The sequence below is a fragment of the Barbus barbus genome (assembly GCF_936440315.1).
Source record: "Barbus barbus genome assembly, chromosome: 8".
NCBI classification, from domain to species: Eukaryota; Metazoa; Chordata; class Actinopteri; order Cypriniformes; family Cyprinidae; genus Barbus; species Barbus barbus.
In genome coordinates, this window is record NC_136736.1 from 6,409,001 (window position 1) to 6,415,000 (window position 6,000).

The following is a 6,000-nucleotide window of genomic DNA, read 5'->3' on the forward strand; positions in this document are numbered from 1 at the left end:
GCAACAAAATTATGCCATTAAATGTTCATTGTTCGAATTATTCCAATAGTCTAATTTTTCATCTTTAATTTATTTACCCCTTTTAATAAGCTAGCTCTTTTTAGGTTTTTTTTTTTTTTTTATATAATTTCAGAAATATTTATTACTAAAAATTATCAAGGCATCGGCAAAAGTTCTGTAACTAAAGTAGTTTTTTTTATTTTTTATAACCGTTTTGTTTAATGTTCACTATTGTTATTTTACACTTTAGCAAAATGTACTACATAAAAACTAAATTGCATGAAAAAGTGACAGTGTATGATCATTAAGATAACTTAACATGAACATGTTAACTTTGTAACACTTTCCAATAAGATCCTATTAGTTAGTATTAGTAATGCATTAACCGACACTGAGCAATACATTTGTTACAGTGTTTATGGATCTTTGTCAACTTTATGTAATGAAATATAACGGTTTATTGTTAGTTCTTGTCAGCGCACATCCATTGAATAATATTAAGTTACTTTTGTTTTTAATGATGTGTGAGTACATAATGAACTTAACATTAACAAAGATTAAGAAATGCTTTTGAAGTACTTTTCATTGTTAGTTAAATGTAACCAACAATTGTAACATAGATATATGAAAAAATATTATATACACTGCTGCTCCAAAAAATGGGATCAGTAAGATTTTTCATGTTTTTTAAGGGAGTCTCTTCTGCTCATCAAGGCTGTATTTATTCGATCAAAAATACAGAAAAACAGTAATATTGTGAAATCTTATTGCAATTTCTAATATTGGTTTCCTATTTTAATATATTTTTCAAAATATAATTTATTTCTGTGAATTTTCAGCATCATTACTCCAGTCTTCATTGTCACACGATCCTTCAGAAATCATTCTGATATGCTGATTTATTATCAGTGATGAAACTGTTGTGCTGCTTAATATTGCTTTTTGGAACCGGTGATACTTTTTTCTTTGATTCTTTGAATACAAAGTTAAAAAGAGCAGCATTTGGTCAAAATAGAAATCTTTCATTTAACACATCCCTCCTGAATAAAAGTATTAATTTCTTAAAAAAAAAAAAAAAAAAAAAAAAAAAAAAAACTTTACTGACCCCAAACTTTTGAATAGCATTGTATATTGTAACACAAAATTTCTTGTTTTTTAAATAAACGCTGTTCTTTTTAACCTTTCTATTAAAAATCAAAGAACCCGAAAAAAAAAAAAAAAAAAAAAAAAAAAAAAAAAAAAAAAAAAAAAAATCACAGGTCCCAAAAAAAATATGAAACAGCACAACGGTTTCCAAAATTGATTATAAATCAGCATATAAGAATGATTTCTGAAAGATCATGACACTGAAAACTGGAGTAATGATGCTGAAAATTCGACTTTGATCACAGAAATAAATAATATTTTATAGTATACTAAAATAGAAAACTTATTTTAAATTGCAATAACATTTCACAAAATAACTGTTTTTTTAAATATATTTTTGATCAAATAGATACAGCCTTGATGAGCAGAAGAAACTTCTTTAAAAACCATTAAAAATCTTACTGATCCCAAACTTTTGAGCAGCATGCAGTATATATATATATAATATATATATTTTTTTACTCTGCACTGTGTACTGTCATACAGAGCTGCAGGGATGCCACACACACCCAGTTCAACAACTTTTTATGAGAAACCAAGCAATCCATAAGAGCAGAGTGAAAGGCGCTGTACGTCTGTATTCACAAAGAGCCTGGGAAAAAGACACACACACACACACACACACAGAGACAAAGCACCTGCTTGTGGCTGGAGTCTGCGCAAAGAGAGTCTGCTGCTGTAAATTAAACCGCTCTATAGTTCTGCAAAGTTATAGTTCTTCCTTTGATGGAACTCAAAACACTGAAAGAGAGACACTGTGTGTGTGTGTGTGTGTGTGTGTGTGTGTGTGTGTGAGAGAGAGAGTGAGAGAAAGAGAGAGCTATCAATGGAAACAAAAGACATTTAGACGCATCAAAATGACCTTTTTATGCTTATAAAATAGTAGAACAGCAGCAAAGATGGCCAATGTTAGATAAGTGTCTAAATATATTCTCCAGTTTAAGAGTACTCTATTCTTAGAGCACCACGGTTACTTACAAAACGACACTGTGTGATGCATTTTAATGTACTACACACTATTTTCAGGCAATATCACAGATAAGTTTACAGAAAGGTATATCTGGACTGGTGCTGTCTGGGAAAGTATACGTTCATTGTGACTTTTGTGATACGTAATCTTCAGCTCAAGGCTCTCTCACAGCCTGAAGGTCACAGGCCGCATACAACAGAAGGACTTTAAAATGCAGGTCAAGTTCTAGACACTTCTCTGGAAATCCCCTGGCTCTCTTCTCTTAGATCTTGTGTCCGTCTATATATACCCACTCCATGCTCATCTGAGACACTCACACACTACAGATTATTTAAGAGAGACAGGGCTTCACTTTTATAAAGACAAACACAACGCCCCTTTCTGTGGTTTCAGTAACACTATGCCAATGAGCTAGATCCTCTGGGCTCAACTATAACAGCTCTAAATGTACACAGTTACATAACATAGGCTACATACGGTAATATAAACCATTATTTTGTTAAACTTAGCCCAAGTAGCATCAATTCTTTAATCCAATTTAGTCTATATTTTATTGTATATTAAGAATATATTTTATATAATAAATGTTATTATTAATAAAATGTACATAAAATAAATGAATAAACTGTACTTTAAAATTTGGATAAAATATCCAAAATTTTAACTGTTAATTCTTTAATTAAACTTGCATAAACTAAAGACAGTAAAAATAAGAGCCTGTTATTGGTTGAAGTGGTCTGATAATCTGATTATTATGTAGTGCAATCTTTGTTGGTTCTTACTAGGGTAATTATAATTAAAACTAAAATATTAAAATTTAAATATTTGTGTTAACTGCAATTAAGCAGAAATTACCGTACTAACTGGAAGGAAATAAAAACTGAAGCTGAGCTAAAACTAAATATTGACAAAATGAAACTTGATATATATATATATATATATATATATATATATATATATATATATATATATATATATTTTTTTTTTTTTTTTTTTTTAAATTACAAAAAAATGACAATTTTAAAAATTTAAATCAAATTGACAATTACGTAAAATATAAAAGCACATTCAAAATATTAAAACTAATAGTATATAAATACCAAAATTAATAATAATAACACTGTAGTGTAGACATTGAGTTGATCATTAAGCACAGAGGGATTTTTCATTAATGAGGAAAAGAGGGTATAAACAAACTTAAAAGGAGAAATGAGCCTTCAATGTTTGTTCTCTGTGAAGAATCAAACTCACTTTGCTGCCCTTTAGCCTCCCATCATTTGTACTCAAATAACTTAGCTCACCCTTACTGTACGTTTGCCATACCCCAGGAAACATTATTAAGAGTGTTTAATAACAGTGTGCAAGTTTGGATATGTCTGACCAAGCAGTCAAACCCTTCTACCCTTCACACGTGTCCTGATTATTCATTTAATTATTCATGACTCATTAAAACTGCACCTTGTTCGTCTAACAAACAATCTGAAGTATCGACTGTATGTGAGATCGATAAAAATAAGTGCCTATGTAGAATATTTTTTTAGAAACTTAATGAACTGCTATCCTTGTGATCTGCATTTCTAAGGCCTTTTCCATGCCGGGCTAGAATCAAAATCTCACAACAAGATGATATCAGAGTGTATGCTATCAACTTAATGAACTGGAGCATAATCAGTTATTTTTTGCTATAACTGCAATTTCTGAAGTCAAGCTCTATGCTTGCCTTATTAGTAGCGGGACTCATTCCTTATGAGAAATAACATACAACTAGTTCAAATTGAACTCTGATAAAACTGTAAAGCTGATCTCATACAATCTGCTGAACATACAGGCCTACAAGAGTAAAAATAGACTCCAAGCCTACTGATTCAGATAAATGTAGAGTCTAGAGAGACAGGAGACATGCAGCCGTCTTTCATAATTCTACAGCGCTGCAGCAGCTATAATGAGAAAAGTGCGTTTCTGTAACTTCGGTCAGACATCCTGTTTCTGCCAGGCTCTGGTTCTCCCTGAGCCATTCTGCAGAAAATGAAACCGATACTTAATATGCTAAAATAACAGGATTGTATGTAAATTATGTAACAAAATGCATTTGAATTATAATTATGACAACGTGTACAAAACAGTAACAAATGGCTCAAAACTCTGAAAATACCTGTTCAATTGGACTTATATCGTCAGTTTGAGACATCTTACCATTGTATCGCTATAGATTGTGCATCTCTTAAACAAGCTCAAATTTCTTTGGATAATGGAGCGGTATCTTCTAAGTCTTAAACTGGTTGAAAACTACATCGCCACTGTCTGTTTTCAGTTGGCTTTTTTCATTTTTTATAAACAAACCTGAAATTGCTAAAGTAGAAGTTGTTACATTAATTGTAAATAGTGTTTAATTTACTCCTATTTTCATATTGCATATTGATATACCATTTACGGTTTAATGAAACTATCATTGTTGGTTAAACGAAACCCAAGTGCCACCAACAGACCTATTATGTGAAGTGTCAACAGTTCAAGATCAAGAACACGTAAAGACTTTTTTTTTTTATAACCATTCATACATATGTGACCTAGTATTTATAGTGTGACATTTCAGGTGTATGTGTTTAAGAACTTCTTTCAAACAAAGTCTTGTGCTCATTTCAGTCACAAGGGAAGGATGAATTTTTACTGAGACACGCTTTTAGGAAAGCACATGATTCTTTGTATCTTCGGAGGAAATTGTCTTTCTTAATAGATGTTTTCCTGTAATTCTTGTATTGCTGTAGTTTTTTTTCACAGATCCACAGCCAGTTTTCTCAAGTCAACCTGAATCTGAAGCACTACAGTTTTAAACAACCTAACTGTGTTTATATTTCATCATCAGCTTCAGGGCAAGAACCTTGAATACAGTGAATCAGCAGATTCGAGGGAACCAAATGCTGAAGTGAGCATATGACCACAAATTTACCAGAAAGCGTGAATTTTCAAGTCACTTGAGAACAATTGTGCAACTTGGGTCTGCTCAAAACAATGATTATCTGACCCATCAAAACATCCTTTCAGATGATCCCAGAAATGAGACACACACACACACACGGGCTAGTCATGTGATCAGTCACTGGTGGGTATTTGCATGGGTTTGGTCACAGCAGCACATAAAAGATCACAAAATAAAGATCAAACACCAACCAATCAAACCCAGTCCTCCAAAAATACATCAAAGATAAGATCCACGAGACAAATGAATTACAAATCACAAATAACCATTGGACTCATGTGCCTGTTTGCAGAAATACACGTCATAAAGATGTTAGTTTAGGGACTGCAAGTAAATATGTGCATAGCAAATGAAAAAGAATACACATTCTAACCTTCTGAAAAAAATGTATGCATAAATGGTCTGAACAATCCTCATAAACCTGTTATTTTGTGGTTGTTCTTCATAATGAAGCTTGAGACAAAAGGTAGTTTTCAGACAGGCACCTGCAAAGAAGACCCAGGAACACACAGAGACTTGAATATATCCACAGGATATTACTATGACAACATGTCTGGTTTATTACAAAACAGCAAAGATGCAGGAACTTCCTCTGTGGGCTCTGAAGCTACAAGGAGAGGAGAGAAACTTCCTCTTTAGAATTAAAGTAAAATCCCAAAGATGAGGAGAAAAGCAATGCAATACTGCCATAAGACCAGGCATTTCCTTTGAATAACATACTAAACTGTGTACCAATGAGATTGTGCTTTCACTTTTTCAGTCTACATTTTTCTTTCATTTTCCTTGATTCTTTCCATCTCTGGAAATTGCCAGTGGGAGAATGTCCCATCATTAACCTACATCAGTGTCGACAGTCGTTACGCTCTCTGGCCTAATGGCCGTCTGGACAACAGTTAGCTGTTCTCGG

General features: G+C 32.5%; 1 protein-coding gene across 1 annotated transcript in view; it reads right to left on the minus strand.

The window, feature by feature from the left end:
- LOC306874353 (guanine nucleotide exchange factor DBS-like) overlaps positions 1–6,000 on the minus strand; it is a 62,513-nt gene that overhangs the window by 48,622 nt on the left and 7,891 nt on the right. The gene's annotated exons all lie outside the window — the stretch shown is intronic.